The sequence below is a fragment of the Pinus tabuliformis genome, chromosome 8 (assembly GCF_031772625.1).
Source record: "Pinus tabuliformis cultivar Carrire ecotype Pingquan chromosome 8, CPIR1, whole genome shotgun sequence".
Taxonomy (NCBI): Eukaryota; Viridiplantae; Streptophyta; class Pinopsida; order Pinales; family Pinaceae; genus Pinus; species Pinus tabuliformis.
In genome coordinates, this window is record NC_142294.1 from 306460550 (window position 1) to 306470039 (window position 9490).

The following is a 9490-nucleotide window of genomic DNA, read 5'->3' on the forward strand; positions in this document are numbered from 1 at the left end:
TAATTGTGACCACTATAATTACATGGTGGAAACATCTTATGGCATTATGAAAATCCAACTAAAATATGCGCAGAGCTGATGAATTTTTTGACAAAGGCATTACATTGAAAGGGCGTGTATCTAAATGTTAGTGACATAGTTACACGGGTACCGCTCCTAGGCATTGGAGAGCACGTACCCAAAGCTCCCCCGCTCCTAGGAGCTTGGGAGCTGATCGGAAACGCTCCAAAACTGTCGGGAGCTTCAACGGGTACTTTGGAGCTTTTCAAGAGCTTCACTGCAACCCATTTTTGACGTTTTGGGAGCTTCACTACAATGAATAAGTGCAAAATTAGGCCTATTTGACGTTGCAAGCTTGGGTGCTGCTTAAACTGATGGAACTGTGCGAAGGGAAGGGTATGCCGTTGGGTTTAGATTTGGATATGGGTCTAGAACTAAGAGAAACAACCTGTTTATGGAAAGCCCTTCTATCCAAATGAAGATGAGGCGTCTGGCCAATCCTGATCTTTGTCATTGGAAAGCTATTCATTCTCCTCATATACGTGGATGACAGATGGATATAAAAGAATTTAGGAAGATTGTTGGCCACTGGAAAAACCATCATTATCGCCCGAGCTAAATGGACAAAAGATGGAATACTAAAGAAAAAAAATAGTTGAAATTATGAAATATAAATATTATGAAAAAAATAATTTTTAATTTAATTTTCATATTTATTTAAGTATAAAATATATATTAACTTGGAAATTTATAATTTTATTATACAAACTCTTTTTAAAATAACATTGGATTTAAACTCTATTGTTTTAATTTCTTTTTTTTTTAATTATTATTAATATATATTTTATTTTTTCTTATCTCTATTATAATTAGATGTAATATATATAATATTGGTGAGGTTACATCAAGGGCGAAGAATTGAACCAATGACTTAACATATAGTGTTGCATGAAATCACCTAATAATCGAGTAATAACAACCTTTTTTATGGTTTGGGAGTTCTGCATGTTTCTTTGCTCGAAAGGAATTTGATTGAGAAATTGTTGATGGATTAATATTTTGATTTTTTTTTGGCAATGTTTCAAAGTTCAATCTTTTACATGTTTCTTTGCAAGATGGAATTTGATTGGCAAGTTTTGGATAGAAATAAATAAATAATTTTATTTTTATTTTTAATATATATTAAATTTTAATATATTATACTATTTCCGCTCCCAACTTGATGTTTCCTGTAAATTTGGGCAATACTTCTAGCCATGCTGGATACTCGTTCCCGCATACCGAAAACTTGTGCAACATAGGTTAATGACCAAGGTGAACATTTACCAATGCTTGGAAGGAGGGGCTAGTTCTGTTTCGTAGGCATATGGTGGCGATGATAAAGATGAATCACTTTTTACACATTAAGTTGGGCATGCGATGTTAATGGTTCACCATTATTAGTTGCAAGTGGTCACAATGGTATAATTCGAGTGCTTGATGTTGCAGTGAAAAGGTCCATAAGAGTTTCATTGGCCATGGAGATTCTGTGAATAAAATAAAGACCCAAGCACCGAAACCTTCCCTTATTTTATCTGCTAGCAATGATGAATCTGTACGACTCTGGAATTTCCAATCTAGAATATGCATGTTGATATTTGCTGGAGTTGGGGAACATTGCAATGAAGTTATGAGTGTAAATTCTCATCCTCGAATGCATATCATATTGAAAGTTGTGGCATGGACAACACAGTCAAGATTTGGTTTGTGAAAGAGTTTTGGACCTATGTTGAGAATTCATGTACTTGGACCAATTTTCCATCAAAATTCCCCACAAAGTACGTGCAATTTCTTGTTTTTATTGCTATAGTGCATTCAAACTATGTGGATTGCACTAGAGGGCTTGGAAACTTCATTGTATCAAAGAGTGTTAACAATGAAGTAGTTTTGTGGGAGCCTTACAACAAGGAGAAAAGTACTAGTTATGGAGTTGTGGACATCCTGTAGAAATATCCAGTGCTAGAATGTGACATTTGGTTTATCAAGTTTTCATACGATTTCCACTATAATTCTATGGCTGTAACTGGAAACAGGGAAGGAAAATTTTATGTTTGGGAATTACAGTCAAGCTCTCTAATTTAATTTCCAGGTCCAACCATTCCATGTTGGGTTCAAATATGCCATGAAATAGAGGATTATATAATGAAGCACGAAAGGAAGTAACACTGCATGTCCTATGCCAATTGTCCATGATCCAAACTTGAAAGTGATAGGGCCGCAATATTTATAAATAGTGTGTGGTTTTGGACCCACAACGACAAATGCGTACATCAAAGGGAGTACTCAAGTCATGTGTTTTAAATATGGTTTGAAAGAAAGAACGAAATTATTTTAACATCCACGAGGCTAAAGATAGCCTATGGGACAGATTGCTTCTTCATCTACTTGATGTATTCGGCCCTTTTTTTGTGAAGCTTCACAATAAATGCTCCCAGCTTCTTGACAAACCCCTCGATAAATAGATTATCCCAAGAGCTAGCTGCCAGCACATCTGCATAACTTTCCCTGTTGTCTTTGAAGGCCTCACATTCTAAAATGAAATGTTTTTCTGTTTCCACTTTTTTGGAAGAACAAAAAATGCATACCCTTTCCTCCCAAACTTCCTTTGGCCTTTTCCAGGGCCCTGTTTCACAACGGAGTTAATGAGAATTAGTCCTTAACTAAGCAATAAGAATTTTGGCTCTCCAAGAGATATTGGCCTCTATGTATGCTTTTGGTTGATTATTATGAGTGGGATTAAACACTTCAACATAGTAGTTTTTCTTTCTTCCTATCTCCTTATCCCAAGTATGTTTGTGGAACTTTTCCATAACAAAAGCTTTTATCTCTTTGCTGTTATTGGACACGCGTTCAAGCAAATACCCCATTTACTAAACCATTTGTTATTTTGCTGCATCCAAGTTTTTTTGCTCTTGCACAATCTATCATTAAAGATAACCTTAGGCCATCTACCCTCTTCCATTTGCTCAAGTTTTTTTAAATACCTTATGACTCGCACCATAGCAATTGCTTCAATAGGAGCAGTCCTTGTTTCACTTAACAAGATATCATAAGGAATTGCACTTTTAATATTAAATTATTTTGTAATCAAACGCTTCTGAATTTTTTCAATTTGTCTTCACTGCATGTCGGAGGTACTACTAACCCACAGTTCACAACCACAGAGAATCACCGAAATCACTAGAAGCCCAAAAAGAGTTTGAGTGGTTTTCCAGTCCCATAACTCCACCTCTCTACACCTATTTTGCAAAGCATAAAATGCTTTCCAACCCCCCAAAGTTCTTTTCTTTCGACAACCATTCCAGCTTAGAATTTTTGTTGAAGTCAATTCCGAGGGATTTAGAATCCGCAACTTCTTCTAGAATGTTACTTTCAAAGTAGAACTTATGTTGGTTATGTTTTCTTTTCTTAGAGAAGACCACCACTTTTGTTTTGCCAAAACAATAACCCTCCCCTACTAAACTAGTTCAAAGTGAAGGGATATATAGGCTCTTCAGAAATCACGCTCAATGATTACGATGAAATTCGTTCCAATATTCATCTCCCTTGATATATTTAAGCATGCTATATGGAAAAACGATGTGCCAGAGACATTCATTCAAAGGCATTAAATCCATTTAAAAGGGAAAGAAAAGGACATATCGAATGTTTTGGGTTGACACGATGGCTATATTCATGATGATACATGATTATGGGATGCCATGTTATCTGAAACGTATTCACACGCCACCAAAGCAGCGACTATGCAACATGATACTGCATTGATAGCGCAATGGGTAACGCATTGAAGACGGTGACATGCTTGCCACCAAATTCAAATAAGTGCACACTAATTCAGAGGAGATGAAGTTGAGTCACTTAGCTCAGGAATTAAACGCAATTGATCATCATATCCTCCAGCTTGGTGCGCTTTGGGTAATTGTTATGGTTTGCAGAAGGGTCATATGAATGCTCTGGAAACGTTTCAACAAGCCATACATCTTGGCTCACACCCATACGCTCGGTGGTCAGGGATATCTCGCGGTGGAGGAATTTGAAAATGGCATTACCTGTTATTGAAATGCGCTGCCATGGATAACATTGAGGATGGTCTAAAGCGACATGGGACACATTGTCAGATGCATTATGCAACATGTTGAGTTGCGTCAGGAGCATATACAAAACATGAACACATGAAATTCCAATAAAACCATATGTGGAATGGCATTCATAATTCCAAAGTTACATGTCAAATATGTCAAAGAACAAATTGACACCATTGAGTCCCAAGAAAGCGCTTGTAACAGGCACAAAGGGAATATCATCATGAGTGCGATTTGGGCACTGGTGTTAATGTGATTTACAATAGCTAGTCACAACCCTTCTAATTTCAATATCCTCACCTCTACCAGCTTCCACTGCCTGGCTGGAGCATTACAGTGTGTTGAATAACTTTTTGTTCATGAAGCCAATTAATCAATACATTGCTAATAACGTTATATGGAGAGATTAAAATGACAGAGTACTGGTTATGGCCTTTGAATTTGACAACAGAGATGGGGAATGCATGCTACAAGTTGTAGTGCTTCCACAAAAGGATGTTTTGCATATAAAAGAAGGAGGAAATGGAAGAATTACTGCGCCATAATCTTCTTGTAAGGAACTCAAGTGTCACCACACTGTATTGACCCAAATTCGTAGCTAGAATAGGTAGAGAGACATTCTCCAGAGGTGAAACATTTCACTAACAATGGGAAGTGTGATTGGGTTGAAGTCGCAAAGTCGCGAAATTACACTTGGAAAAGTTGATGGCTATGCAACCAGACCTGTGATGCGATTATGCGACTTCTCTTGAGGTCGCCCAGTCGCAAATCGAGATTGTAAAATATAAAGAACGATGCGACCTGGCCTAGGCTACGACCGTTCGACCCCTCCCAAGGTCACATATAAAGAACGATGCGACCTGGCCTAGGCTACGACCGTTCGACCCCTCCCAAGGTCGCTAAGTTGTAAATCATACTTAACAACCAGTGGTCGTAAATCATACTTGAAACAACCGATGGTCGATGTGACTTCTCCTCTTCTGCGGCTGTGTGACCTTTAGGGATATGGGTCACACAAAGTCAACATAAAAGGAAGCCTGCCTCACAACTATGTAGGGAAGCTACATCCACTCTTTCAAGGTTGCAAGTCGCGTTCTCGTTCTCTAATGCAGAAATTGGAGAATGTGACCTACACTACTCTTAACAGATGTTGCCTGCACCAGGGGCTGAAGCTACAACTAGGTCACAAATCGCAATGACAAATTTGATTAACCTTTCTTTGGAAACTTGCCAATGCGAGGTGCGACTTGCATATGCATGTGAGGATATGACCGATGTATAACACTATCACCTGCATATGCATTTAGGACTTTCAAAGGGATGGCTCACATACAAGAGAATGCATTTTCCTCTTGGCCAAATCGCTCCAAAGACACTTATCATATGTTGTCAGGGGGCGTGATGCGAACCAAGTTGGAGAATGTGGCTATCTTCTGGGATCTTCTCCTATGGTCACATACTGTAATATGAAGGATCAAGATCACCCTATAGGGACTGCACATTGCAACAACACCGTGGTGTAGAAGAGGGCTATACAGGGGTCCAATTAATACTTTTTCCTCAGCTAATTAGTTGTGTTTTAATATCATGATATCTTTAGAAATATATATATGACAATGTCTTTCGTTTGCAGGTAGGAGGAAAGGAGTAAGAGCATTGATCATGTGAAAAGAGCCAAGCCATACCAAAGGCACGACAACAAAAAATGGTTGGATGAAAGCAAGGCACAATAGTAAGAGGTTCAATAGTTCATGCAAGCCTCCATGGGTTAAAAATAATGTTGGAAATAAGGAAAAATATGGGGTCCCTTAAAACTTCTCTTTTCTCCTTCCATTCTCCCTTCTATTAGTATGAAAATGTTCCCATCATGGTCTTAGTAGTCATGTTGAGATCAATTGAGCATGTACTAGGCAGTAGGCATGAGAGAACAATGAGGAAGTTCAAGAGTCATGAGGGGAGGTCAAGGGTCACAGTAGGTGAACAATCACCTCATCTCTATAAATGTACCCTCATGCCTCATTGTGGAAGGACCTTTAGCCCTTGAGTCGAGGCTAGGACTAGACAATTGATTTGCACTTGAGAGCTAGAGGTGCTAAGCTCTTGGCAGCTAGTAGAGTGGAGTTGTAGTGAGGCTAGGGTTTTGCATTGGGCAATGACATGACCAGCCCATGTTACACTGTTGGGTTTTAACCAATTGCAAGATATGTACTTGAAGTTGCAGCAACATTAGTAAGATGTTCTTCATGTTTGGCACTGATTCCCATGCTTAATCATTGTGGTTGTATTGGTTGTTTGATATTTTCACTATATTTTTATGTTTGCTTTCATATACACAATATGTTATAGATTGGTTCATCGTTGTTGCATGTATGTTTTTTTTTCGAAACTGTGTTTACTTATTTCTTGCCATGTTAGTGATCTATTGTGAACTAGTTTGCAATTAAATTCTCGCATGTTGTTGTCTATGTATGTCTAATTGGGTTTTGGTTCACTGATCCCTCTCATGGCATACCTCTTCTTATTGCTGTTGAGACTTGTTTGTACCTCTTTATGTAGTTTGTCAATCTTGGGCTGATTTGTTTTCATTGTTTAGGCATTTCATTCTTGTCCCCACTTTGACACCTTCTCATTTGACAACCAAGAGCGGAAACATTCATGGTGGCAACCGGGCCCACATACCAGATGGGGCTCCTACCCAAACAGTGTGAGGTATAATTGGGACTTCATACCGGGGAGACCCCCTAATTGTTGGTGGTACATTTATGCTCGTCAACAAGTTAAAACATTTCAAGTAATCTCGATATTCTATGTTTTGGTCCCTTTTCAAGCATATTTTTTGGTCAATTTTATCTCAAGTTCAACAAATCTTTGTTGGAATTACAAGTTTAAGTTATGTAGTCTACAAAATCCAAGTGGCCAAAGGGATCTTTAAGGCATTCAATCCATTTATGCATTCAAAAATGAAATTTAGGCATTGAATTTGTTTATGCATTCCACAATGCAATTTAAATAATGAAAAACTACATATGGTATGTGTGTGTGTAGAACCAATATATATCTATCCTAGCCATGGATCTATGAAGTTTCGAAAGGGATAAAATCTCTTGAGATTCAAACCCTTGTTCGAGTTGTGCACTCTAAAATAGGTTTGAACCTAAGAAGATTTGATCTCTATCAGTGCTTGTTAGATTCTTGGTTAAGATGGATATATACTAGTTAATAAAACTTTGATCCTTTCCCATGGTTTTTCCCATTGTTGGGGTTTCCATGTAAATCTAGTGTAACATGGTAAATTTTGTCTTTACTCCTTATTTATATTTAAGTTTATTTCAATCTTCTATTGTTTTATTATTAACAACTAGTATCAGAGCGGTAGGTTCTTATTGTTATTGGTGTAAGCTATGTCTCATAAGAAATATGGAGACCATTGTTGTAACTTCAAAAAGTGTATGAGAGCCAAGAAATTAAATGAGGGTGACATTCCACCCTCCAAATGGCAGCGTACATGCAACAAAGTACATGGTACAAGGTAATCATGAATGAATGTTGGCCAGCTCATGGGAGGTTGTTGATCTGATGGTTTGGTCACATGGGAGTCTAGCGAAGGACAATCTATGTTATATCTAGCATGTAGCGACATATTAGAGGTTATTAGTGGAATTAATGGATGATCGTTTGTGTATGCTAACACAATATGGGGGGAGAAATTTATAAACTCCCTCCCTACTACCTCCAACATTATGAACAACCACTCTTTATGGGCTATCCACAAATTTTTCATGGTTGCAATTCTTGGATAACATCTGGGAAAAAGGAAAGTGGATCGATGTCTTATTTTTAGTGGAGTTTCTAATGCATTCAAATATAGTAGTGATCATTAGCTGGAAATTGACCAACAGAAGGAATGCCACCACGAATAATTTGTGAGCTTGGCTAAGGAATCTCAGGTTTGACAAAACTGTTATGTATGTCTAGAACAATGTCTCACTTATGAATTTATCGTTATAAGTACCGAGCTTAAGACTTAGGATTATTGCTTTTTAGTTTTTCATCCCCTCCCTTGGGTTGATAATTTTGGGAGGGTTGTTTTTATTTTCCCCCCTGTGAGCACTATTCATGTTTATCTCTTCCCCTACTATGCACATTTCCCTCTCCCTATATTACTTAAGCCTAAGGCGGTCATGCCTCTCCTTTATTTGTTTACCTCTTATCCTTGTCATTCATTCTCTGAGGACTCCCGTGGTTTCTCCTTTATCTCTTTTCTAGACCTAATCTATGATTTTAACCTCTAACTACCTCTCTATATTCTCAACCTTTTTTCTCTCCCTCTCTAAGGCCCTCATTTAATGGACAAATGTCATCATTATGCATCTCATTGATGTGGTAGGAGAGGCCAACCAATTCCTTCTATTTCCTCCAACGCTTGCCCCTCCTATTTCAATCATACTCAAGCTTAGGCAATGGCTCAAGAGGTTATGGCTAGATACAAGGATATCATCACTTCAATTCTCCAAAGGGAAATTTTGGATGTTGAAGAGAAAGTAAGACAAGTAAGAAGGTACATTCCTGATAGGAAAGTTGACTAGGATACAAGGGATTGGATTCCTGATGTGGTAAAATTTTCAAGAGCTCGATCCTCCTCTTATATGAAAATTATCAATTTCTACTAGCATGTTAAAACTCTCATAGGTTGATTTCTTACTGATAAAGTTGACACTCAGTAGGAAACGATAATCTGCATGGAAAAATTAATGGATAAAGTGGATAGGATTAATAGGAAAGTCCCAAATCTAGCCAAGGATTTGAAAAACATTGACTTCTCTTTCTTGAACAATGACAATGAGCCACATCCATTGATCTAGGTGGACTCTCTAATTGAATGATAATCAAATGAGCTAGATATTTCAAACGATGTTTTTATAATGGCACTGCCATTGAAATGTCTATGAGTTTATGGTTTAGTTTCTTTACTAGTTATTTTTCATTCCTAAAGACAATTAGATAGCATATAGCATTAGCAATCATACAATTTTGAACTTATGCTATTGATCTAGTTTCCCAAGTGGTAGATCAATAGCTAGTGATAACTGTTGATGTGAATATTTTTGAAAGTAATATAAATTGTGTGATCTTACAAAAAAAACAAAAAACTTTATAAAGTGAAGTTTTATTTATTGTTTCAATAGAAGACACATGTTTATACTTCTAACAATAGCATTGAATGGGCACTTGACTTTAGGGAATCTCACCATGTAACTCCATGCAAAACATTTTTGTTGCATGCGAAGTCGATGCTTATGGTATAGTACATTTCATAAACAATGAATCCTATAATATTATTGGAGTAGGAGATGTTTGAATCAAGACAA

General features: G+C 37.4%; 1 pseudogene; it reads left to right on the forward strand.

Annotated features, from left to right (window-relative positions):
* The first annotated feature begins 1305 nt into the window (after positions 1–1305).
* LOC149235362 (polycomb group protein FIE1 pseudogene) lies at positions 1306–2121 on the forward strand (annotated as a pseudogene).
* Positions 2122–9490: the final 7369 nt, after the last annotated feature.